Below are 27,476 nucleotides of genomic sequence, written 5' to 3' on the forward strand. Positions count from 1 at the left end.
AAGATGCTGACACCTGATAGAAGTCCAGGGTCACTGTCCCAAAGCAAGTCATCCAGCTGTCGATAACAACCACAAGGGGGACCAGGCCATCCACTGAGGTCATCTCCATGCAGCATGAGCCACTTGCTCTAATGAAGTCACCATCACTACACTTCTCATAACTCGCTAGTCACTAGACTGAGAGTTCTGTGAAAGCCGAGATCGGATTCTACTCATCTCTGTGTTCATGATTCCCAGCTTAGGGTCTGGCACTAAGGAAGTTCTCAGCAGTGTTCACCGAAGATAGAATAAAACTGACTACAGATATCCAATCCAATCACTGACATTCCTCTCCAAAATGTCCACCCAGGGATGCTATAATTTCTCCCAAGATGCAGCAAGTCCCCCTCCTACACCTGTAGACCCTGCTCTACACCAGTCATGCCCCAGGATCTTCTTCTGTGGGACACTGGGGGAAAAACAGGACTGCTCTGAAGAATCCCTCTTACGGTTCCCCTTGTCCTTAGGAGCAATGTCTTCACCTACACTCCCATCCTCTGGGCTGCCATGACACCTCACTTTCGGAGAACTACCCTATTTTCTTGAAATCATGTCTCTGTGTTCTTTCTCTCATGGGCTTCAGTTCCTTGGGGAAACTTCTATCTGACCCCCAAGTGCTTAACACGGTGTAGAGAAAATTAAACACCCAGTAAATACTCTTCACATAGAGACCTTCCTCAACTCAAAGTACAGAGGAATAGTGGAAGTATCACTGCCTCGTATACTGGCAAGAATCACTGACTCTGGCACCTGACCTAGGGCAGAGCTGTGTGGTGTCAGAACGGACATCTCTAACCCTTCTCCAAGCACGGTGATTCCCTCTCATCCACGCCGACCTGCAGAGCATCCTCTGCTGCGGGGGCCCCGAGGTCGAGGCTCCGGGGTCTGGGGCGGGGGCCCACGGTCGCATCCTCTCCGTCTTGGAGCGGTGCTGCCCCTCACTACAAACCAGCTCTGATCCACCCTTTGGCTCTCCCTGGCCAGGCTCAGGAGACTCCTGCGGAGTAGGTTTCTCTCTCGGTCCCCCCTGCTCAGCGTGCGCTGCTCCTGGAGTGGCTGCATGATCACAGGCCCGCTGCCCATCCCCCGAGGCTCCTGGCCCCGTCTGTCCTCACTCTCCCCGGCTTCAGTCCCCCCTGTTCCAGCGCTGACTCGTCCTCTGCAGGTTCTTCTCTTCTCCAAACACCTGCCGACTTTCTTCCTTCCGTCTGTCCGCTCGGGTCTGGGCTTCCAGGGTGTGGACTCAGCTCAGGCTCTGCAGGAGACACACAGGGGCCAGTCAGGAGTCAGAGCCAAAGAGGTCAGTGCAGGTTACAGGTCCAGGCAGTGTTAAAAACCATCTTAGCCCCTCAAGGGCTCAGAGAAAACAGAGCAGGAAGGGACCTCAGAAAGGTACACTGAGCCCCTACTTTACTGATGAGAAAACTGAAGCCCAAAAGTCTAAGACTTTCCAGGCTCCCTGACCACCTGGTGGCAGCAGATACACCTCGCAAGCCTTGGCCTCAGCCTCCCTGTGCCAAGCAGGGAGGAAACTCACTGCTGCCTTTCAGAAAACTTTGGATTAAATACAGCAATCTCACCTTGCAAACAGAGTAAAGGGGCCTTTCCCTGGACAATTCTTCATCATGGTTCTATAGGCCTATTACTTATTCTCAGTCCGTTGTCTTTCACTGGCTTGCAGATCGGGGCAGGGAGCACATGAGAATTAAATAGTGCTCAACACAAACCGGCTTTCCCAGTCCGGGCGTTCAGCTCCTCCATGCTTCCTCAGGGCGTTTCCTCTGCTGTGACTGCTGGAGAGTCCAGGCCCTCACGGGGGTCATTTCTCCATGAAGATCCCTGTTATTTTCTTCCTCTCCTGGAGACAGACAGGGCAGAGAATGGCTCTGGGTCTCCACAGTCTTAGGTTTTCTCCTGAGCCAGCCAGGGCAGCTGAAAGCAATCATGACTGAGGTCAGGACAGTGAAGACGGTCCCAGAGGAGCACGGGCTCACAAGGACAGCCCCTCGTGGACACGGTCAGCACTGTGACACGGGCACTATCTGACCAATTCTGCCGGGGGTGACGGACCAAGGATTAAGCGGAGGATGCTGCCATGAGGAAAAAGCAGCAGCAAAGGAGTGGGGGGAAAATTAAGATAGATAATAATGGTTTCAAGAAATGCAGAGCAAAGATCCCAGAGGCAAAGTCCCACAGGATGGAGGGGCAGTCCCCGGCTGTGGATCCTACTTAAGAACCTCCTGCTGGATTTTGCCCAGCTCCATTTCCAAACGACTGTGGGTCGGTGACTTCTTTCTCCCTTCCATGGTCCTTCTTTTTGAACTAGAATCACCGTAGTTGTCATTCTGTGTCTGTCCCGCCATTCCACATTAGGAGCAGATGAGCAGTTTGTTCAGTTTGACGGGTCGACGGAGGTAAGGACATTATGTCCAGGATCTGTATTTAATGGACACCCTCAGAGGCCTCATCCACACCTGGTGTGGATGCTTTAGATGAGATTTTAAACTTTGGATCTGATGTGGTCTATGTGACATTTTTCATGTTTAACTAATGCTTTAATGTGAAATTTGGAAACTTTAGAGGAGAGGGTGAATGTATTTTGCAGATGGGGGAATGTGAGTGTCCAACTGCGGTAGACGGAATTTCCGAAATGGTCCCCAAACATGCCATACGCTTGTCTCTGAAGCCTCTTAAGGTGATGAGACAGCATTCCTGTGATTACATTGGAATATGACAGTTACATGACTTGAAGATGGTTAGGTTACCTGCATGAACTGGATCGAATCACATCACTCCACAGTGACAGAGCTTTCCGCAGCTGGTTGGAGAAGATGAAGTCAGAGAAGGGAAGTCAGAGCTTGAGAAGGACTCCATGAGTGGTTATTGGTTGAAAGATGGGAAAGACAGGTAAGGAGGAAAGCAGGTGGCCTCTGAAGTCAGAGTGTCTCCTGGTTGACAGTCAGCGCAGAAAAAGGGCCCTCAGTCCCCCACCAACAAGAATAGAAACTCCTTCAATACATGTAATGAACTCAGAAAAATAGCTGAGCTCTAGAGAAAACCCATAGCCAGACCATTCCCAGATTGTAGCTTCACATGACCCTGATCAGAAAACCCAGCCGCTTCATTCCAGACTTCTGTGGCTTCAAACCACCGGTTTGTGGTAATGTGATCATAGGCAGCAGGAGGAAACTAACACGGGTGCTGTCTCTCCTCTTGAATTCTATTTCCGATACACAGATGCTAAAGCCTCTCAGAGCAAAAATCAATCAATCGGTCAAAGAACTACAATAAAATCTTGCCCTCACCTTTATCTGGCTGTTCCAGAGTGCTTGCCACCTGAAGAAGACAATGTGGGGCATTTCAGGCACACGAGGAGTGCGGCGTTACTATTATCAACCGTATTTCTGAAAGAAGAAAGAGATGCTTCAGGCCTGGTGTGGCGACTCATGCCTGTAATCCTAGCACTTTACGAGGCCAAGGCAGGCGGATCACCTGAGGTCAAGAGTTAGAGACCAACCTGGCCAATATGGTAAAACCTTGTCTCTACTAAAAATACAAAAATTAGCTGGCTGTGGTGGTGGACACCTATAATCCCAGCTACTCAGTAGGCTGAGGCAGGAGAATCACTTCAACCCAGGAGGTGGAGGTTGCAGTGAGCTGAGATCGTGCCATTGCACTCAGCCTGGGCACAAAGCAAAAACTCTGGGAAAAAAAAAAAAGGCGGGGGAAAAAGAATAAAGATGGTTTAATATTTAACTCCACATATTACTATGTAAAAATGTATCATCTCTGTTTTAATGGCCAATTTTTGAAGATTTCCTTTCCTTGTGCTCACCAGACAAGGTTTTGTAGCAAGTACCACTCACCAGCACAGATGAACCAATTCAAGGAGAACCATAAACAGGACTACTACTATGTTTCCCCAAAAACATCCCTAGAATGCAACCTCTTCTCTATTTGTCAGAAAAGGAAGACGACAGTCCACTATATAAAGTCCCAAACACATGAAGATGTAAATATAATGAAGTCCGTTATCCAAATATTTATTCTATTCAGATCTAGGCATGGGGACTAGGGATTAGGAGAGGAAATGACTACAAAGAGGCTCAAGGGAGTTTGGGGAAGCGACAAGAATGCACTGAAATAGAACTCTGCTGATGGCGGCACAATTCTATAAATCCACCTAAAATGATTAAGCTGTACACTGACAATGGGTGACTTTTATTACAAGTAACTCTAGAATGAACTTTTGGGTTTCCACTCCAACACGGAAAGAGCTAGGGAGTCCTCACTTATCCTCACAGCCACAGAAAAGCTGAACGAACTGAAAGTCAGCTCTTCTAGGCTGGACCAGAGAAGTGAGGTCACAGGGAAAACTGCCACCCTAAAACTGAGCGAGACAGGCTAACACGCAAGGAGTCTCAGCTCACCAGGAAGAGAAGCTACTGGGCCAGCCACTGGGAGGAGCACTTCAGTGATATTCACAGATTACTAGCAGCTGAGGGTGGCCTGCCTTGAGCATTAAAAATCCCTTGAAGACCAAACTAAGGGGGAATCTCACACATTTCCAAGTTTGACTACAACAATCTCAATCAGGTTGTCATGATGAAGTTAAGAAATAAAACCCTAAAGTTGGTACTACCGACTTCAGGACTTACTAGAAAGCTACAGAAACCAAAACAGCTTGAAGTTGGTGAAAAGAGGAAAAACACACAAATAAGATCTATGGAAAAGAATACAGAGCCCAGAAACAGGCCTACATACAGTCCACTGATCTTTCATAAAGGTTTAAAGACAATTTAAAGCAGCAAGGATAGCCTTTCCAAATAATGGTGCTAGAACAGTTAGACAACCAAACACAAAATCAACCAATCAATCAATGAATCTAGGTGTGCATGCTATGCCCTTTAGCAAATGAATCTTACACCTAAAGGTAAGGTGCAAAACCATGAGAATCCCAGGAGATCACATAGGAACAGAGCTCGGGAACGTGGGTTCCATGATGACTTCTTAGATACACACCCAAAAGCACAATCCATGAATGAAAAAAATAAAGTTGAGCCTCGTGAAAATAAAAAACTTCTGCTCTATGAAAGACACTTTGAAGATAATGAAAAAAGCAAGTCAAAGACTGGCAGAAAATATATACAAAATAATCTGATAAAACACTGCTCTCCCAAATATATGAAGAATTTTGAGAACTAAGCAACACAAGGCAAAAAAATAATAAGAATAGGTGAGAGATCTGAGCACATCACCAATAAAATATGCAGATGGTGCATAAGCATATACAAAATGCTCAAAATCGTTGGTCACTAGAGAATTGCACATTAAAACAACGAGCTATCACTGGAAACCTATTAGAATGGCTAAAATGCAAAAAGGTAAACACACCAAATGCTGTCAAACATGAGGAGCAGCCAGAACTCTCCGTAGCTAGTGAAAATCACAATGGTACAGTCACTTCGGAAAACTGAAGTTCACTCAAAATCCTGCACGTAAGTACTTACAGCAATTTTATTCATCAGTGTCAAAACTTGGAAGAACCAAGATGTCTTTCACAATGTGAATGAATAAACAAACTGTGTTGTAGCCATACAATGAAATCTAATTCAGTGATTTTTTTAAATGAGCCATCAAGCCACAAAAAGACATGGAGGAAGTTTAAGTCCATCACTTAAGCAAGAAGCCAGTTGGGAAACCTATCTACTTTATGATTCCAACTGTAGGACGTTCTTGAAAAGTCTAAAAGAGAGAAACAGTGAAATGACGAGTGCTTGTCAGGGGTGGAGGAGAGGAGGCAGGAAATGGTGAAGTGCAGGGAATCTTCAGCACTGAAACTATTTTGTATGATGCTGTATTGGGGGTTTACGACATTATGTAACTGCCAAAACTCGATCTATGAAAACTCGAAGAATGAACTCTACTGTCAACTATGAACTTTAGTTACTAGTAATGTATCAATATTGGTTGATCAATTGTAACAGATGGACCACACTAATAAAATGCACTAATAGGAAAATTGTGTACTGGACGTCAGGGGAGCCTAGGAGAACTCTCTGTACTATCTACTCAATTTATCTGTAAACCTAGAACTGCTCTAAAAAATAAATTAGGAGGCAGCAGACCCAAACCAGGTTTTGGTGGCATCCGGTTCTTGTGTGCTTAGTACTTGGCATGGAAGTGCACCAACCTAGAGTCAGAGCAGCTGGGGATTTCAATGCCTGTGCCTTTTGCCTCTATTGCTGGGGTGCCCTCAGAATACAGACAGCAGATCAGTTAGGCGGAAGCAGCCTCAGTGATCTAGACACTGCAGGCATCTGGTAGGGACAGGGGCAAATCATCCAGGTGGGCAGAACTTGATGAAGACTAGAAACCCCTGAGACTCAGCAGCTGCCCCAGGGGCACCCACAAATCAAAGGAGAAGGAGGCTGGGAGGGGCTGAGGGATACAGGATGACATTCCTGCCTGAAAGACAGAAGCAGCTCCAGAGATTTTGGTAAATAATGTGGGTTTCAGTACAGTGTGACCAATTCAAAAAAGTTTAAAAGAAAGAAAGAGAGAGAGAGAGAAAGAAAAAGAAAAGAGAATGATGGAAGGGAGGGATGGAGGGAGGGAGGGAGGAAGGAAGGAAGGAGAGGAGGAAGGAAGAAAGGAGGGAGGGGGAACAAATGAACTTACACGACGATGAGAAGATCCAGGGGAACTTACAACCCCAGTGTTTTCCATTAACAGGAACACGCTAGCTAGTTATTAGAGAGAGACGCACTACTGTAAACCCATACTCTGTCTCCACGATGTACAGTTCCTTCCTCCGTTTCTGAAACATCCTGTCTCTGGCCTGCTGTTTCCAGAGACACCGAGTCCTCCCTTTGGACAAACTCTGGCACCCACAGGAATGAGATGGGCCAGTGGACCCCAGAACACCAGGCCACGACCTTCCCTGCTGCTCCTTGTCCACTCCAGAAGCTGCCCGGCTGCAGGAGGGGGTCTCAGGCCCTGGGTGTGACACCGTGCCTTTGCCTTGCTCACTGGGCTTCTCTGCTTGCACTGGCTCCCACTCCCCCAGGACCTGGCAGGTGACCATGTGAGAAGGACACACACAGGCCACGCCGCTTTCTTTCTCCCCCTCTCGATGCCCCTGCAGTGGTGGGTTCCATGGGGTAGTGACCTGATATTTACTCATTATGGTGTCCCTAGCCCAGAGCAGGGCCTGGCACCTAACAGCCACCCTGTGAATGCTCAGTGAAAGAAGGTGTCCACCACAAGGTCCAGAGGAACCAAGAATTCCACTGTGGCCCATCAGTTTTAAGTCCTACACGATTCTAGAATGGAAGCTGTGAAAGGCCTTCAAAAGTGGCCACTCTCTGAAACCATTATACTGGCAGCTGAGCCATGTTCCCCCATCCTGGACACATCTAGAGGGCACCGCCTAAATCCACACACATCTCCCCACCCAGCACAGTGCAGGGGCCTTAGCCTGGGAAATGCGGGTGGACGGGAGAACCATGGAAGCTGAAGAGGAGAAAGCAGGTGAAACGGAACAGCAAGGTGGAAACAGACAGAGAGAGAAATGGGGATGGAGACTGGGGGTGAGAGGGGAAGAGAGAGGAGAGGGACGCACATCTGGCCACTGAGGAAAAGGCCCGAAGAGAACACTGTCCTCTCCTGAAGTCAAATAACTTCCACCTGACCACGCGCTGCAGGTCGTGGTGGCACACGCTGGTCATGCTGCGATGTTTACGGTCCACGGCATCTTCCCTTCGCATCTGAGCCATAATAGAGGCAGGACTCCCTGACCTCAGGATTGTGACCTGTCGGATCTGGCAGCTCTTCATGTCAGCCCACACCGTGTGAGGCTGCTCTTGGTGCACCGAATGGGGAAGATTCCACATCAGTGCCTCGCAGAGTCCACTGGAAGCCCTGGACGGCGGGAGTCGGTGGTGCCCCAGCATGGAGGCCGAGAGCACACAGCACTGAAGCTCCAGACGCCCTCAGGAGGACAGTAGAGGACAACGTGCCGGTGAGAGCCTGGGTCAGCAGGAACCTCCGCCTGGGTCTGAGCATGATTTGCCTTCATATGGGCTGTGACATAAAAGAGAGAAATCAAGGTTAGCATCGAGATTCAGCGCTTGGGCAACTTGAAGGATGGAACCGCCACTTATTTAGACTGGGAAGACGGAGAAAGGAGCAGATTGAAAGGCGGGGAACTAGAGTTGGTTGGTTTCTGTCACATGCAATCAAGTCCTGACCAGCCTGGGGAACACAGTAAGACCCTGTCTCTGAAAATAAAAAATAAACAATTAGCAGAGCATGGTGGCGCACACTTGTAGTCTCAGCTACTCTGGAGGCTGAGGCAGGAGGATTCCTTGAGCCTTGAGTTAGAGGTTACAGTGAGCTACGATGGCACCACCACACTCCAACCGGGGTCGGGTGGGAAAAAAGAGTCCTGACTGATCACTTGAGTAGCCAGAGAAAGTGCTTACTTTTCACAAAGTACTGTTTGAGGCAGATCTCAGTGAACAGGAATTCCATTCTTTCTGTTAGGAGGAGAGTGTGGGCGTAGTTAGTTAATGCTGACTGAACTATCTTTGGAATCTCATCTACTGGTCTATCTGGTCTATTTATATGTGTATATTCTATCTGCTGTCTCACTGAGCTTTGCTAGTTCTTGCTGCAATAACAAAAGCCCCCAAATCTTAGCAGCTACACATACAAAGGTTGATTTTCATTGACACTTCCTTTTATGGCAGGTTGACTGTGGCTCTGCTCTATACGAGCTATTTTATTTGTTAGATAGTGAATGCTGTGATACTTGGAGAGTTGTTGAATGTGGTATCAGTATGTTCATTCACTCATTCATCTAACAAATATTTACTCAATATCCTGTTTCATACCAGGCATGGTCAAGTACTGAGAATACAGTAGTGAATAAGGGATAAGATTTCTAATTTCCAAGAGCTTATACTGAAAATGAAATTAAACACATACAAAATGATCTTAACAATAATGAATACCATATTCATAATTAATAGATTTTCGTAAATATTTTAAACTAGAAATAGATATAAATTATTAAATTAAAATGGCCAGGTGTGATGGCTCACAACTGAAACACCAACACTTTGGGATGCCAAGGTGGGAGGATCATTTGAGGCCAGGAGTTTGAAACCAGTGTGGGCACCATAGGAAGGAAGACCCTGTATACAAAAAATAAAAAATGAGCTGGGCATGGTGGTGTGTGCCTGTAGTCCCAGCTACTAAGGAGGCTGAGCTGAGAGGACTGCTTAAGCCTGAGAGCTCAAAGCTACAGTGAGCCATGATCACACCACTGCACCACTGCACTCCAGCCTGGGCAACACAGCGAGACCCTGTCACAAAAAAAAAAAATTTTTAAAGGAAAAAGAAACAATTTAATCAATGTAGTCCTGAAACTATTATGTAGAATACTATTGTCTACATCACATCACATCAGCCCTTTAAATGGCTTAACACTTATTTAGGTATAATCCCTAAAGTTTTCCTGGTAAATTAAGGACACTTAAGAACAATTAAGTAGAAAATAGTTAGTGCCTTGACAGGAAGATTGCAAACATTTTAAAAAGACAAATAAATAAAAGTGTCAAAACTGTAGCTCTGTAAGGCCCAAATAACATCTAATTCAAGTCACAATGAACATCTAGCAATCATTCTGAACACCATATAATTCACTTAATACATTTTGCCTGAACGCCCAACAGATCTGACTTACCAACATCTGAATGTAGCCAAGAAATTGACAATCATTTATAAATTACACCTATGACTCCATCTGTTCTACCCACTTTTTAAAAGTCATTTATTTTATTTTATTTTGTAGAGACAGGATCTCACTGTGTTGCCCAGATTGGTCCAGAAACAGACCCACAGTAATTTCATAAATCAGATAACCGTATAGCCATCCAATTTATGGAAAAAAAGTGCCCAACAGTACAGAAGGGCAAGAATGGTCTTGTCAATACATGGTGCTGGATCAAGCAGTCACTCCGTGTAGTAAAAAGTGAATCACGGCCAGGTGGGGTGGCTCACACCTGTCATCTCAGCACTCTGGGAGGCTGAAACAGGCACACTATTTGAGCCCAAGAGTTCGAGACCAACCTGGGAAACATGTTGAATCCTCGTTTCTACAGAAAATACAAAAATTAGCCAGACAATGGTGGCACATGCCTATAGTCACAGCTACTCAGTAGGCTGAGGTGAGAGGATCACTTGAGCCAGGAGGTGGAGGCTGCAGTGAGCTGAGATCATGCCACCACACTCCAGGCTGGGCAGTAGAGTGAGACCCTGTCTGAAAAATAAATGCATAAACTAAAATAAAATTGCTGTAAGGCTAACACAGAAAAATATGTTTGTATTCTTAGGTTAGGCATTGATGTCTTAAACAGGACACAAAAAGCAGTCACCATAAAGGAAAAGATTGATCAAGTATAATTTTATTAAAATTAAGAAACTCAGCCTGGGTGCAGTGGCTCACGCCTATAATCCCAATACTTTGGGAAGCCAAGGCAGGTGTATCACTTAAGCTGAGGAATTCCAGACCAGCCTGTGCAACGTGGCAAAACCTCATCTCTACTAAAAACACAAAAAAAGAGCTGAGCATAATGGTGCTCCCCTGTAGGTCCCAGCTACTTGGGGGCTCAGGCAGGAGGATCACCTGAGCCTTGGGAGGTCCAGGTTGCACTGAACTGTGATTCTGCCACTGCACTCAGCCTGGACAACAGAGTGAGATCCTGTCTCAAAAAGAAAAAAAAAAAAAAACCATTAGAGAATCTCCATTCATGTAAAAACACCACTAAAAGAGTCAAAAGGCAAGCTACAGTTTGAAAAAAGAGAAACGCAATACATATATATTCTAGAAACCACACATACCCAGAATAAAGTATTACAAATCAACAGAAAAACAAGCATATCAATGAAAACAGGATACAAAGACTGAACAGACACTTCACAAAAGAGGACATATAAATGACAATAAAAAAATACTCAATCTCAATACCAGGAAAATGCAAATTGAAACCACACTGATATACTGCTGCACCTCTATTCGAATGGCAAAATAATTTTGAACTGAGAAGCATCAGCAAGGATGTGGGGTAACCGGAATATTCCCTGCTAAATGGTCCAACCACTTTGCGAAAATGTTCAACAATATCTCATACTAAAGTTTTATCATTCATATACCTCTAACACCAACAATGCCACCCCTACATATATACACCAATCTAGTAATGTTCTATTTCTCGGTCTGTGGTGGTTCACTTAGTAAAAATTAATTACCTGTACTTTTTTTTTTTTTTTTTTTTTTTTTTTTTTTTTTTTTTCTAAGAGACAGGGTTTCACCATGTTGGCCAGGCTGTCCTCAAACTTCCGACCTCAGGTGATCCACCTGCCTGGGCCTCCCAAAATGCTGGGATTACAGGCATGAGCCACCATGCCCAGCCTCTGCCATCCAGGCCGGAGTGCAATGGCATGATCGCGGCTCACTGCAATCTCAACCTCTTGGGCCCTGGTGATCCTCCCACCCCAGCCTCCCGGGTAGCTAGGCCTACAGGCACACACCACCACACACAGCTAAGTTTTGTATTTTTAGTAGAGATGGGGTTTTGCCTCATTGCCCAGGCTGGTCTGGAACTGCTGGGCTCAAGTGGTCTGACCATCTTGACCTCCCTAAAGGCTGGGATTACAGGTGTGATCCACTGCTCCCAGACCACCTGCACTTTTACAATTGTGAACTTCTTGTGTATACTTCATAACTTTTCGAAGATTTCTTTGACACAAAGTTCTCAGATATCTTAAAGCTAGCATTTTAGAACACAAAATAAAAGAGCTTCAGGTTCACGGGTGAAATTTTACCAGTAAAATTTAAAAACAGAAAGAAAGCAACTAATGCTAACAGCTCAGATCAGAGATTAAAAACTCCCAGCAGATCACTTTCACTTCGTCAAGCCCTGGGAGTCATTTCTTCCGCAAGGAACGGATGGACAGCACTGTAACCCCAAGAAAAGACGGCACCGCAGGAGAAGACTGACCGTCGGAAGCCGCTTTACCAGCAAGAGACAGGAGGAAAGCGAGGAAACCATTCCAAATGCCCTGCTAACTCTTGGGTGAGAGGATGCCAAATGAGATCATTTAAGAAGCCCCACAGAGACAGAGAGAGAGAGAGACAGACAGACAGACAGACAGACAGACAGACACACACACACACACACACACACACACACACACACACACACACGGAAATCACAGCAAGTCTTTGGAGCGCACACAGCAGCGCCACAGTCCAACCTGCGGGAAACCCTGCGGTGAATCTGAGGCTTGCCCCGCCAGTCCTGAGGCGATTCAGTGACGGCGGCAAACGCTCCTCTCGTGCGTCCTGGACCTGGCACACCTGGCTTGCCCGCCACCAGCCTGGAGACAGCGCCAGGCGCGGAATCCCGGACGCCAAGAAAGATCCAACTTCGCACGTCCGGGGCCAGAGCGCTCTCGCCCCGCAGGTCCCCGGAGGGAACCGATTTCCGGCCTGGAAGGTGGGGCGCAGGGTCCGCGTCCCCACGGGATTTACGAGGACCGGCCCCCGAGGCTGCTCCGTCCCTGCGCCCCCTGGGAGGCCACAGGAAGACACCCCGCGAGTTTCTTGCCCCGCGCCCACGAGAGGGCGGCGGGCGCCAGCGGCGGGCGAGGAATGCAGCGCAGGGAAGGGGCCCCGGCGCCCGCCCCGCTCGCGCAGCGACACTTGCTGGGCCCCCGGACGCGCCGCGACCCTGCGGTGCCCCCACGCGGCCCGGACTCACCGGGGTCCGGCTTGGCGCCCTCAGCTGGAACCCCCGGAGACGTCAACCTCCCGTGGAGACAGCCGCCGCCCGGCCGCGCCCCCGCTCCTGGCTCCGCGGGTCGCGCTTCTGGCGTTTACAAATGCCTGGCGCTCACTCAGAAGCTCCGGCGCCCGGGGACCGTGACCTCCGCCTCGCGGCACCGGCGTCTCAACCGCCGCCCAGCCCCGCCCGCAGCCCGCGGGCTCCTCCAGGACGCGCTGCCGGGAGCGCACGGCGCAGGCGCGGGCCTTAAAGGGCCCTCGGCCTCCGGGGCGCAACCTCGTTAGGGCCGGCGGGGGACGGACCGGTGAGGCAAGAACCGGGACATCCCTGTCTCCCCTCCGCCTCTCCTTCAAAGCACCAGCCCGGAATCCTGAAAAACGCTGATTTCCTGGCAACTGGAACCGCCCCTAGCAGGTTAAAGAGGCAGGAAACACACCCCCTGGGAGCCCGGGCGAACCCGCTCTTAGGACTGCAGGTGTTGCGCTGCCCCCAGGAAGGGCACCCGGTGCAGACGCGCAGGCTTCGCGAGACAGTCCCCAGATCCCCCCGAGGCGGCCTTAGGTCACTCTCAAAAACAATAATGAGCATGTCAAGGACACGTAGTTATTTTCTGATTTAAATTTAGAACAGATTTTGCAGATGGACTTCCACTGAAATAAGCCTCTCAGAGGAGAAAAACTTTTCTTTAACAACATTAAGAGATACCAGGAGATAGGAAGTCAAGCCATGCTGTCCACCCAGCTAAAAACTTTAAAAACTTGACATTTTATCCAAAGCAAATGTTTGCATAACTTTAGGTCGTGCCATTATTTAAAGTCAATTTAAATTAACAATGTCATTGCAATTGAATCCATCTTGTATAAGAAAACTAAGATATAGCCCTAATAATCTACCTCTCCCCTCCTGTATTCCATCCATCAGCAAATCCTACTGGTTTTCACCTTGCAAATTTTTCTTGAGTCTGTCCTCCTGTCTCCTCCATCACCACACTAGTCCAGCCAAACGCGCTAACCCATTGCGCCACAGAGACCGTGACTACCGATTCTACAGGATGCTGTAGGCAGGGCGCACTCACCAAACTGCCCCCAGCCCTTCTGTCCTCAAGATGACTGAGGAGGCCTTAGAAAACCGGAGACATTAGAGGCCGGTGAGTCGCTCTGGTCACGTTGAACACCGGCGCGTTGGGAGATTCTGGGGCCAGGACAGTCGAATGGCCTTCACCCACCCTGCCCCTGGCCTGCTTCAAAAGTCCCCGGAAACGCCCCCATCCGAAACCTGCCCGAGCCGCCTGGTGGCCCAAGCGAAGCTGAACGCGCGGCGGGCTCCCGGGATGGCTCTTCCCGTCCCTTGCTCCGCCTTCACCTGGTGAGGGAGCCTGTGCCCAGGCTGCTCAGTGGCTTTCGGGGCGCTGCGGAGCTGCCGCTGCCGTCTTCGGATCCTGTGCCCCGATCGCGGGCTCCACCAGGGCAGGGATGGGGTGAGGGTCGCTGGTGGGTCTTCTCGGGAGGAGCAGGGTCTGGCACTCACCAGGGCCCATGGCGAGGACTTGTCGAACGAATCCGTCGTCGCCTTTTGCTTTCAGCCCTTTGAAGAATCCTGAAAATAGAAATCACGCACTGTTTTTCCACGGGGAAGTTTTATTTTGTTTTGTTTGTTGACAGAGTCTCACTCGGTCGCCCAGGCTGGAGTGCAGTGGTGCAAACTCGGCTCACTGCAGCCTCCACCAGCCTCCACTTCCCGGGGCCAAGCCATCTCCTTGCCTCAGCCCCCAGGTAGCTGGGACAACAGGCGCGCCACCATGCCGGCTAACTTTGTATTTTTTGTACAGACAGGATTTCGCCTAGACTGGTCGCGAAGGGGAAGTAAGTTCTTTTTGAAAAGCGTTGATTCCGATTGATTTCTCCGCACCCCCAGAAGAGGGCAAGGGGTGAGGCCCGCTAGGGGCCACTGGCGAGAAAAGGGTCCTGCCCCTTTCTTACCACTTGGCGAGGTGGAGCTGAGGGGCTCAGCCGCGCTGATTTGGGGTGCGTGCCTGGGGCAGGAGGCTGGGAGCTGGGCAGGGGGTGGGTCCCACAGGGAATGGCCAGGAGGAGGGCCGGTAGTCGGTAGAGTCGGACCCGGGAGTCAAAACTTCGCAGTCGCTTTGTGCAGCGGTGAGGACTGCACCAGGGAGAGATGGCAAGTGTTTTGTTTTTTGTTTGTTTGTTTGTTTGCTTGCTTATCGTAGCAGAGTGGGGAAAAATGAAGAGACACCGAGAAAAAACGAAATCTATGCGGACCCTTTGATCTCCAAAACGGAAGCAGCCCTACATTCAATTTAAAGAGAGTCGGGCCGCGTCCGATTCTGGGGCTCGCCCTGCTCGCATCGTGGTTGCTACTCGGTGCTGTGGCCGCAGCAAACTCGGCTCAAATCGGAGTCACTGCAGTGTGCCTTCTAGGGTGTAGGGCTCTTCTTTCCCATTAGCCTCCGAGCTCAGCCTGGGCTGCACGGTTTACCTGTGACCAGAGAGGTTACAACTTTCCTGTGGCTTCAGAGCTCTCTGTAGCGGCAGAAACAGAAGCAACCCGTAACCTGCATGCTGGGTCCGTCATCCTGAAAGGCTAGACTTTTGCCCCCTCTCTGATTAAGGGCAATATCCAAAAGCTGAGGAGCTCTCTCTCAGTCAGCCTTATTGGAATCTTTTACTGATGACATGATGTGGCCATGCCTGTTTCTTTAGCTCAGATATTTCAAACATCCTTAGGGTCTTTTTAGGCCAAAACAGAAATGAACAAGAGAAGACGAGAGTTCAATTCCAACCGGGTATTTTAAGTGAAACCTAAAGAATATAATAAAATTGAAACTTAATGACATTCCCCAACCCCAATTTTTAATTTTGTTTTTACTTCTTTATTTGCTATCAGTAAATGACTGAGGTATAATCCACACAGACCAAAGTGTGCTAATCCTAACTTCGAGGCCCAGTGTATTTTGACAAAAGAAACTATCACCTTAATCAAGTTATGGGACATTGTCACCAGCCCAAAAAGTCGTTAGAGCCCCTTCCAGTCAATCCTCACCCCATCCCCACTTAGGCAGTCACCCTTCTATCTCTGTGATTTACTTTTGCTTCTTTTTGAAATCATGTAATGGAGTATACTGATTTTGCCTGTTTGGTTTTTTTTTTTTTTTTTTTTTTTTTTTTTAATGCAACAGTGGTTATGAGATGCTTCCATTATATGGCATGAATCTCAGGTTTTTGGTGTTATTGATGAGTGCATTCTAACCTGTGAATACACTACAGATGATGGACAATTGGACTATTTCTACTCTTGGCAATTGTGCAAAAGCTGTTTACAAATATTCCACAATGGGCCTTTTTATGGACCTGTGCCTTCATTTCTGTTGAGTATAAGCCTTGTAATGGAATGGCTGGGTCAGGAAGTAGGTGTGTTTTTCACTGTATTGGAAACGATCAAGCAGTATTTTAGAATGGTTACACTATTGTATTCTCTTTTTCTCTCTCTTTTGAGACAGAGTCTCACTCTGTCGGCCAGGCTGGAATGCAATGGCTCCATCTCGGCTCACCGCAACCTCTGCCTCCCGGGTTCAAGCCATTCTCCTACCTCAGCCTCCCAAGTAGCTTCTTCCTCAGCAATACTCAGTGTCTCAATGATTGGCTTTCTGTGTGCTGAGCAGTGGGAAATGGAACGAGAGCCAGTAGCGCTAAGGATCCAGGTCTGTAACAGGGGCCTGTCAGGTGCAGGATTCTGTCGGCTCCAATGATGTTTCTCAGATAGGCTGATTTTTATGGACATAGGCTCTGAAAGAAATCAGTCAGGGAATAACTCAGAGACACTTACCTGCATGTTAATTCTTCATTAATATAGAAGAGAGAGCTGGCATTAGATTGTTTTCAGCAAATAAAAGTCAAATCAAAATTTAGAAAGAAAAGAGGAATCGAAAGGAGAAAAAAATATCTGAGACCATTGTGATTTTGCTCCTTTGCATAAATGACTTGGCGGAAGACTATCAAAGAGGTCACTGTGACCCTGTCTTCTCTGGACCCATGTGACTTGGTCACCACAGGAAACAATTACAAGCTGGGCACAGTGACTCACAACTGTAATACCAGCACTTTGAGAGCCTGAGGCAGGTGGATTGCTTGAGCTCAGTTGGAGAGCAGCCCCGGCAACATGGTGAAACCCCGTCTCTACAAAAAGATACAAAAATTAGCCAGCCAGCATTGGTGTATGCTGGTAGTCCCAGCTACTCAGGAGGCTGAGGTGGGAGGATCTCCTGAGCCCGGGGAGGTTGAGGCTGCAGTGAGCCGTGATCATGCTCCACTATGACTGTGCCACTGCACGGCTGCCTTGGCAACAGCGCAAGACCTTGTCTCAAAAATCAAATGAAATGTCTTAGAAGTTTACCTATCCATCCTGTGCCACAGAATATCTGTGTGTAATGTCCTCCATGTCCTTCTGTTGTATCATCCCAAATGAAGCCACCTAGCCCCTTATTAGAATATCCTGGGCACATGGCCAAGGGTGGTGGCTCACACCTGAAATCCCAGCAGTTTGGGAAACCAAGGCAGATGGATCTGTTGAGCCCAGGAGTTAGAGACCAACATGGGCAACAAAGCGAGACCCTATCTCTACCAAAAAAAAAAAAAAAAAAAGAAGGTGCTCGTGCATGCCAGTAGATCCAGCTACTGTGGAGGCTGAGGTGTGAGGATCGCTGGAGCCCAGGGGGTGGAGGTTGCAGTGAGCTGAGATCACACCACTGCACTCCACACTGGGTGACAGAGTGACACCTACTCTAAAAAAAGATGGGGAGGGATAAGAAAGTTTGTTGTGCCAGCAAGTAAATGAAGAAAGGGACAGTATTAGAGTTGAGAAATAAATTGGAATATGATTTGGTACCCCTCCCGCAGAAGATAAATTTGTTAAATTTGCTGAAGTTACAGGCATTATACAAGGCCCGATGCAGTGGCTCATGCCAGTAAATCCTGGCACTTTGTGAGGCCTCGGAGCTGCTTCAGCCCAGTATAACCCACACAGATGAAAGTGTGCTCGTATTAACTTCGATTAAGATTAGGAGACCAGCCTGTGCCACATGGTGAAATTTCTTCTCTACAAAACACACAAAAATCAGCAGACCATGATGGCCCACGACTGTAGTCCCAGCTACTGGGAAGGCTGAGCGATGGAAGGATTGCTTGAGCCTGGGAAGTCGAGGCTGCAGTGACATGTGATGGAGCCACTGCACTCCAGCCTGAAAGACAGAATGAGACCCTGCCACAAAAACTAAAAATTAAAATTAAAAAGCCTGTAATATGGCAGTGGCACATCCAGTCCTCTACACTATAGGAATATTAGTAGCCAAAGAGATGCATGCTAGAATGATCACTGCAGGATTCTTGGAAATCCTAAAACCACGAGGCCAACCTCATTTCCAACACATTTTGAAAAGGGTTAAATAAATCATGCACAAACTGAGGGGGGAAATGCTGTTTTCAAAAATGATGGAGAGGATTATGGTGATGATAAATGATTCTACTGGTCACATTATGTAAATCCAGGCACATCCTGGGGATAGGACACCTCTCTAAGCTTCCTGTTAAAAATGAAAAACATTGAGGCTGGTCTATAACCCATCCAAGCCTATGAGGGGCAGCATGAGGATTTTATCGCACCAGAGGGACTCATTTGGTCTCTGTTTCTTGTACACAGGCACAAGACAACCTGACATTTCAGGTGATGCTCTGTCAGAATTGATCTATACATGAACGCTTTAAAAGTTAGAGGAGGCGTCCCTGGGTGGGCTCGAACCACCAACCTTTCGGTTAACAGCCGAACGCGCTAACCGATTGCGCCACAGAGACAGGTGCTGCCGGCTCCCCCGAGTGCGATGGGTTCGGCCACTCACCAAAGGTCCCGCATCCCTTCCACACTAAGGGCTGCCTGGGCAGGACGGCTAGCGAGGCTCGGAGAGATCGGAGCAGCGAGTCCGCTGGTGCCTTAGGACACCCACGCGTTGGGAGATTCTGAAGTCAGAGGACAGCGGAATGGCCTTCGCCGGTCCTGCCCCGCCGCTGCTTCACGAGCCCCCGGAAACGCCCCGTCCGCGACCCGGGCGGAGGGTCCTGGGGGTGGAAGGGACGCTGAGCGCCCGGCCGGCTCCCGGGATGGCTCTTCCCGTTCTCTGCCCCGACTTCACCCAGTGAGGGACCCTCTGCCCACCCTGCGCAGTCGCTTCCGCTGCCGTCTCCCGATCCTGTGTCCCGCACGGGGCCCCGCCGGGGCAGGGATGGGGTGAGGGTCGCTCGTGGGTCCCCTGGCGGGGCGCAGGGTCCTGCACTCAGCAGGGCGCACGACTAGGACTTGCCCAATGACTTCATCGTCGCCTTTAGCTTTTAGCCCTTTGAAGAGCCTTGAGAATGGCAATCATGAGAGATTTTTCATGGAAATTCCGTTTACAAAGCGTTTATTCAGGTTGATTTCTCGGCGCTCCGCGGGGTGAGCAAAGGGCAGGGCCTCCAGGGCACCTTCTGCGCGGTGGAGCCGGGGGCGCAGCTGGGCTGGGGTCGGGTCCGGGGACCGGACAAGCGGGGAAAGGGAAAAGCGGGGAAAGAAGCCGGGGAGCGGTGGACCAGACATCCAGACCGCCTAAAAGGCTCGTGCAGAGGCGCTGGCGGTGAGGTTTAATTTTTTTATTGCAGCAGAATGGGGAGGAATTGAGGGGAAAACGGAGGTAGAACTTGGAAGAGCCCAAATGCGAGAACCTGTAGCTCCCCAAGAATAAGATCTTCCGGAAGAACTAGCCTGAAAACTAGGCGTCTGGTAACCCTGAAATCCATGCAGGAATAGCATCTCCTGACCCTCTGCGTTCCTTTAGGCAAAAGGACTTCCTTCCACTGTTTGTTCGATTGTCCGTGTTTGTTAAATAAAGCGTTTTCCATTATGTTTGAAATTGCGTTGGTTCTATTACTTTAGGATTACAAACGATGCTGCCGTCATCAATCTTGTTCACTTGTCACTGGCCACCGGTGTGTTTCTATAGGGAGAGGCCCGGAGAGCAGTGGTTCCAGCAGAGTGAGCACATGGCTTTTATATCAGTCCATTGTCTTTCCTTTTTTGGCTTATTAGCTGTAATTCTTTCTTTTGTTGTGTCAGTGATGGCTTTCTGGTTTCTAGACTACACCTTGATCAGGCTGCCATCAGGTGACATTGTACCTCCCCTTCTGGCCTTTGTGCTAGTGTCATGTAATTTGATTTTAGACATGTTATAAACCCCGACATGGAAGTACCCACATAGAGGTTTTCAGTCATCTGTATTTCTTTGTGGAGGTCCAGCTTTCTCTCTGGTATCCTTATCTGAGGCCTAGACGACTCCTTTAACATTTCTGGTAGTGTGGGTCAGTGAATGCTTTCACGTATTTGCATGTCTTTATTTTTATTTGCGTTTTTGTTTTCGTTTAAGAGCAGAAATTTAACAGGTGAAAGAAAGAGAAAAGCTCCCCCGTGCAGAAGAAGGGTCCCAAATGGGTTTCCCTATTTGTATTTTTTTTTTGATGGAGTTTTGCTCCATCGTCCAGGCTCAGGTGCAGTGGCATGACCTCAGCTCGCTGCAACCTCCATCTCCTGGGTTCAAGTGATTCTCATGCTTAAGCCTCCTGAGTAGCTGAGATTATAGGTACGTGCCACAACACCTGGCTAATTTTTGTATTTTTAGTAGAGGCAAGGCTTTGCCATGTTGGCCAGCTGGTCTCTGACTCCCTGACCTCAAGTGATCCCCTTGCTTCCCAAAGTGCTGGGATTACAGGCCTGAGTCACCGCGCCTGGCCTCATTTTGTGTATGTCTTTGAATGTCCTTACTTCAGTCACAATTTTGAAAGAGTTTTCACTGTGGCATAGAATTCCACAATAACTTTCTTTCTCTTTCACTACTTTAGGATGTCGCCACTTTGACATCTTGTCATCGATGTGCTGTCATTTCTGTTTTTGTAAAACTGGCATAAAGGAGGCTTCCTAAACTTGTTATGTAATTTGTGGAATGTGTATTTAAATTTAAAACTTTTTTCTTTATTATACTTTGAGTTCGGGGATACACGTGCAGAATGTGCAGGTTTATTACATGAACCTATACATGTGCTATGGTGGTTTGCTGCAGCCATCAACCCAAATCTACATTAGGTGTTTGTCCTAATGCTATCTCTCCCCTTGCCCCCCAGCCGCCAGCAGGCCCTGGTGTGTGATGTTCCCCTCCCTGTGTTTACGTGTCCTCATTTTTCAACTTGCACTTATGACTGAGAACATGCAGTGTTTGGTTTTCTGTTCTTGTGTTAATTTGCTGAGAATGATAGTTTCCACCTTCATCCATTCCCCACAAAGGACATGAACTCGTCCTTTTTTATGGCTGCATAGTATTCCATGGTGTACGTGGGCCACGTTTTCATTATCTATTCTATCATTGATGGGCATTTGGGTTGGTTCCAAGTCTTTGCTATTGAAGAGTGCTGCAATAAACATATGTGCGCATGTGTCTTTATTGTAGAATGATGTATGATCCTTTGGGCTTATACCCAGTTAATGGGATTGCTGGGTCAAATGGTATTTCTGGTTCTAGATCCTTGAGAAATTACCACACTGTCTTCCACAATTGTTGAACTAAATTTAAAATATTAAAATGGGCTGGGTGAGGTGGCTCACATTTATAATCTGGACACTTTGAGAGGGGGAGACTGGAGGATTCATTGAGGCCCAGAGTTGGAGAGCAGCCAGGACAAGACAGCAAGATACACACACTCTCTCTCTCTCTCTCTCTCTCTCTCTCTCTCTCTCTCTGTCTCTCCCTCTCCATATCTATATCTATATCTATCTATCTATATGTATCTGTGTGTGTATATAGATGTGTAGATGTCGTGGACCGTCCGGACGGGTAGGCACGTCTGCCCGGGGGTCTCTCGACCTGCAAGAAGGTCCCAATACCTAGAAGAGGGAGTGCGCCTGAGAAAATAATAAAGACAGAGAGAGAGAAAGCGAGGCGTCTGGAGGGCTGATAGGCTGTGCCTAAACAGCAAATTTTATTTTTCAAAGGCCAGGAATAAATACACTTTCTTGGCTCTGGTTTACGTCATAGTAAGAGGAATGTAAATGTATGCCTCACATGGCCTATACAATAGAGAAGTCAAATACACAATGGTTGCAAGACGAAATGTAAATGTATACCTTACATGGCCTATACAATTGAAAAGTCAGATACACAATCAGTGGTTGTAAAAAGTAACAGAATTTCCTGTAATCACAAAGCTTGTTTGCATCCAGACATTATTTCTCCTGGCTGCAGGTATCTCCGGTTTGATCTTGTTTTAGAACTGAGATGTGAAAAGGTTTTCTGGTTTTGCTCATCAGAATATCTCTTAACCGGATTCTCCTTTGTCTACTCCTAACTCAACTTAACTCAACTTCCCCATTCAGGAATCTCTGAGTCAGGAATCAAAGCCATCCCTTATGGTGGCATTTGCTTTGCATATATATCGACAGTTAAACCATTAGGCAGTCAGGTAAGTAAAGAAAAGGTTAAAACTTATTCTTAAAGAGAGAGTCATAAAAAGGTTAAAAGCAGGAACTGGTTGCTGGTAGGGGGTTACTCGGTCTAGCAGCAACGCATAGTTTTAGGCCCAAACGATATTGTGGTTGATATTAGAAACTGATCATTCATCTTTCTTCCTATATTTCCGGATAGCTCGACTGCCTCCAGTAGGAAACTGTGTTTGGGATCAAACTCACCGTATAGTGAGACTCACGCCTTTTAGGGGTCTCACACGGGAATGTTCCCCACAGGCAAATATACCAATGACACAGAAGAGAGAATTCAGAAATGGACCCACACGTATAGATACACTTGGCTTATGACGAAGATTACACTACGGAACAGAGGGGAAGGGATGAATTTTTCCACAAATGATATTGGGTCAACTAGCTATCCATGTGGAAAAAATGAAACATAACCCCTCCCTCACAACACACTCAAACATCAGGTGGATTGGAGATCTAAATGTGAAAAGTAAAACTAGAAAATTCTTATGACATAAGGCTAGAGAGTTTTAAAAAATTTTTTTAAAAAGAAATATTCTACAAGATAACACTAGAGACTATCTTCATGAGTGGGAGTAGGCAGGTATTCCTTAAATGAGACATAGAAGCACTAACTATAAAGGAAAATGTTGATAAATTGGACTACTTTATTGAATAGGAGCTTCAACTCATGAAAAGACATTATAAAGGCTTCAGTTCATTAAAATACATTATAAAGACTTCAATTCATAAAAAGATACTACTAGGCCGGGCGCGGTGGCTCAAGCCTGTAATCCCAGCACTTTGGGAGGCCGAGGCGGGTGGATCACGAGGTCGAGAGATCAAGACCATCCTGGTCAACATGGTGAAACCCCGTCTCTACTAAAAATACTAAAAATTAGCTGGGCATGGTGGCGCGTGCCTGTAATCCCAGCTACTCAGGAGGCTGAGGCAGGAGAATTGCTTGAACCCAGGAGGCGGAGGTTGCGGTGAGCCGAGATCGCGCCATTGCACTCCAGCCTGGGTAACAAGAGCGAAACTCCGTCTCAAAAAAAAAAAAAGATACTATTAAGACAGTAATAAAGTCAGCCACAGAGTGGAAAAAGATTGCTAAACATTTAATCAATAAAGAACTTGTCCTAGCCTGGTCAAAAAATTGAGACCCCATCTCTACAAAAAATAAAAAAATTAACTGGGCATTGTGGCATGTGCCTGTGGTCCCAGCTACACGGAAGGCTGAGGCAGAAAACTTGCATAATTCCAGGAGGTTGAGGCTGCAGTGAGCCAGATTTGAACCACTGCACTCCAGCCTGGGCAACAGCAGGAGACCCTGTCTCAAAAAAATAAATAAATAAAGTCTTGCATCTGGAACACAGTATTTCCACAAATCAATACCAAAAAAAAAAAAAAAAAGGCAGAAAAGAAAAATGAGCAAACTACTTGTTCAGTAGATTCCATCTCAATGAAAAAAAAAGAAAAAGAAATCTAGAGATACTAGTTAGTGATTGCTGTATCACAAATTGCCCCTACACTTGGTGGGCCATTTACGTGAATTGTTGAAACAATTAACATTTATTATCTGACGGTTTTTGGTGGTTGAGGATCTGGGGGCAGCTTTGTTTGTTCAACATAGGGTCACTCGTGAATAATTATTCATTTTCAGGCCTCTATTTTTTTGTATGTTTTTTTAAAAACAGGCTCTCAGACTCACAGGTTGAATACAGTGGAGTCATCACAACTCACGGCAGCCTCAACCTCCCGGGCCCTAGCGATTCTCTGGCCTCAGCCTCCTGAGTAACTGGCACCAGAGTCCCCTGCCACCGTGCCCAGCTAATTTTTGGTTGCTTGGTTGTTTTTGTAGAGACGAGGTCTCCCTATATTGCACAAGCTGATCTTGAACTTGTAGGCATTTGAGTCTCTCTTTAGACCCCCTACAATGAAACACCTGTCATCCAGAACTCAATTAACAAATCTCTTCTCGGCTGGGTGCGGTGGCTCATGTCTGTAACCCCAGCACGTTGGGAGGCTGAGGTGAGCGTATCACGACGTCAGGAGTTCAAGACCAGCCTGGTCAAGATGGTGAAACCCCATCTCCACTTAAAATACAAAAACAATAGCAGGATGGGTGGCAGGTGCCTGAATCGCAGCTACTTGGGAGGCTGAGGCAGAAAATCACTTGATCCCAGGAGGCAGAGGTTGCAGTGGGCTGAGATGGCGTCACTGCACTCCAGCCTGGGCAACAGAGCGAGACTCCATCTCAAATAAATAAATAAATAAATAATAAGAGAAACATACACAGGGGGTTGGTGAATGGTGCGGACCGGGGCCATCGCAGTCGGAGGCTATTTTTTTTGGGGGGTGAGTAGCCTCCATGGAGTTACTTTGCGCCCACTCCTAGTGGCACCCGCTCAGGCCTGGCGGGTTGAATGTCCCCGGCGGGGACGCCACGGGCCCCGCCGCCTCCCTGGCCGCGACCCCGGATGGATGAGCGCCCCCCGCCCTGCCGCGCCGGCCCCGGGAGCTCCGGGCTTCGGGAGCCTCCTTCCCGCGCGGGTCCCTGCAGCGGCGCGGAGCCGCGGGCAGCGCCCCTCAGGGGGGGACCGCGGAGCAAGACTGAAGAGAAGAGGCGAAAAGACCCCATCGGCAGTGACAACTCTGCCACCACTGACAGTCACGCGACATCTACATCCGCCTCGAGATGCTCCAACCTGCCCAGCAGCACCAAGTCGGGCTGGCCCCGACAGCACGAAAAGAAGCCCTCGGAGGTTTTCCGGACAGATGTCATCACAGCCATGAGGATCCCGGACTCACACCAGCTCAGCCCGGATGACTCCTGCCTCCTGGCAGACCCATGGCGACAGGAATGGGAGAAAGGGGTGCAGGTGCCTGCCGGGGCAGAGGCCATCCCAGAGCCCCTGGTGAGGACCCTCCCACCTCTGGAAGGCCCCCCTGCCCGGGCATCCCCAAGCAGCCCCACGCTCGGGGAGGGCTCCCGGCCGGATTGGCCAGGAGGCAGCCGCTAGGACCCGGACGAGATGGACGCCTACTGGCTGCAGCTCATCGACTCAGAACTGCAGGAGATGGAGAGGCCAGAGCTGGATGAGCTGACGCTGGAACGTGTGCAGGAGGAGCTGGAGACCCTGTGCCACCAGAATAGGGCCAGGGCCATCGAGACGCAGGAGGGGCTGGGCATCGAGTGTGATGAGGATGTCGTCTGTGACGTGTGCCGCTCTCCTGAGGGCGAGGATGGCCACGAGATGGGCTTCCGTGACAAGTGCAACGTCTGTGTGCATCAGGTGGGCAGATGCCCCAGTCACCCTCACCCGTGCCATGTTCATGCACGCTGCCTGGCAGACCCCCGCTTGGCTCTCCAGGGGAACCATGGGCAGAGGCCCTTAAGAAGGAAGGAGCAGGAAGGGAATGGGGAGCGTGCTTCTGGGTGCCATATGCACCCAGGGCCCCTTGGCATAGGCCTGCCAGCCAGCCTCAAGCCAGTGCCAATCGGCTGATCTTTCCGTCCTCTCCCATCGGCCTCCCTCAGACCCTCCCCACCTTGCACCCTTTCCCTGCCCCTGCTCCTCTGCTCCTCATGTCCTGAATTTACCAAAAGGCAGCCCACTGATGTCACCGAGAGCAAAGCTGCCTGGTTTCAAATCGTGGCTGTGCCCTTCACAAGCTGTGTAACTGTAGACAAGTTTCATAACCTCTCTAGGCCTGTGTTTTCTCAATTATGCATAAATAAGACTGGTTGCATGGATTAAAAAATAATAATAAAATAAAATAAAATAAAAACTTCCCAGTGACGCTTCTCTTCTTTATTTATTTATTATTTTGAGTTTTATTTTTTATTTTATTATTTTTTTTCCAGGAGCACGTGCACTTTATTGAACCACAGTAGAAAAGTGTGTGAGGGTCAAGGGTTGATACGGGATGGGCTGGGGACAGGGCGAGCGATGGAATCTGGATACCAGTGAGACAGACAGGTCACCAGCAGAGCCCCTGGCCCGGGTGATTCCTCAGGATCTACTGATAGGCTTGCAGAATCAGGATTGGAATGATGATCATCAGAATGGTCATGATGATGCCCAAAATCAGGGCATCATCAGTTTAACTCTGTAAGTTGAATGCACACATTGACAACCATTCTGCTGGATAGCTCCGTTTTTGTTTTAGAGCCAGATATTTCTCTTTACATCCTGTACTCCCATCCACTCTGGAATGTCCAAAGGCAGCTTTTAGAAGAAATGTGTTTCTAACTCGCTGAATCGAAACATAGTTGCAACTTCCTAAAAGGAACCAACACACAGTGGATCAGTTTGTAAGACGCAGGTCTTCTGTGTTTTAAATGCATTCTTACTGCTACCTCTTATATGCCAGTATAGGGCTGGAAATGACTGTTGCTACATTCTACAAAGAAAGGGTTTCTGAACTAGTGAAATACAAATCAGTTTAACTTTGTAAGTTGAACGCACACATTGACACCCATTCTGCTGGATAGCTCCGTTTTTGTTTTAGAGTCAGATATTTCTCATTACATCCTGTACTCCCATCCACTCTGGAATGTCCAAACGCACCTTTTAGAAGAAACATGTTTCTAACACGCTGAATCTAAACATAGATGCAACTTCCTAAAAGGAACCAACGCACAGCAGATCAGTTTATAGGAAGCGGGTCTTCTGTGTCTTAAACGCATTCTTACTGTTAACTCTAATATGCCAGTATAGGGCTGGAAATGACTGTTTCTACATTCTCCAAAGAAAGGGTTTCTGAACTGCTGCAAACACACATCAGTTTAACTCTGTAACTTGAATGCAAACATTGACAACCATTCTGCTAGATAGCTCCGTTTTTGTTTTAGAGCCAGATATCTCTCATTATAGCCTGTACTCCCATTCACTCTGGAATGTCCAAATGCAGCTTTTAGAAGAAAGGTGTTTCTGACTCGCTGAATCTAAACATAGATGCGACTTCCTAAAAGGATCCAAAACACAGCAGATCAGGTTCTAAGAAACGGGTCTTGCACTT

At 48.0% G+C, this 27,476-nt stretch overlaps 1 protein-coding gene, 1 non-coding gene and 1 pseudogene across 15 annotated transcripts in view; 1 reads left to right on the forward strand and 2 right to left on the reverse strand.

Annotated features, from left to right (window-relative positions):
* Positions 1-13,109, reverse strand: part of LOC104649923 (uncharacterized) — a 67,063-nt gene extending 53,954 nt beyond the window's left edge. For 9 of the 14 annotated variants that reach the window (XM_074390500.1, XM_074390497.1, XM_074390492.1 and 6 more), the window contains exons 1-5: positions 12,870-13,109; positions 7,664-8,124; positions 3,345-3,443; positions 1,767-1,897; positions 836-1,294 (exon numbers count right to left, since the gene is read on the reverse strand). The gene's annotated coding sequence lies outside the window, so the exon portion shown is untranslated. Of the gene's footprint in view, positions 1-835; positions 1,295-1,619; positions 1,898-3,344; positions 3,444-7,663; positions 8,125-12,869 lie in introns of all 14 variants that reach the window. The other 5 variants (XM_074390490.1, XM_074390489.1, XM_074390495.1 and 2 more) reach the window with 5 other exon arrangements.
* Positions 13,110-14,002: 893 nt separating this feature from the next.
* LOC141582501 (uncharacterized) lies at positions 14,003-19,822 on the forward strand (annotated as a pseudogene).
* Positions 18,684-18,757, reverse strand: TRNAN-GUU (transfer RNA asparagine (anticodon GUU)). The gene has a single exon. It is a non-coding gene; the product is annotated as a tRNA-Asn (tRNA).
* Positions 19,823-27,476: the final 7,654 nt, after the last annotated feature.

Source organism: Saimiri boliviensis, chromosome 20 (genome assembly GCF_048565385.1).
Source record: "Saimiri boliviensis isolate mSaiBol1 chromosome 20, mSaiBol1.pri, whole genome shotgun sequence".
Classification (NCBI taxonomy): Eukaryota; Metazoa; Chordata; class Mammalia; order Primates; family Cebidae; genus Saimiri; species Saimiri boliviensis.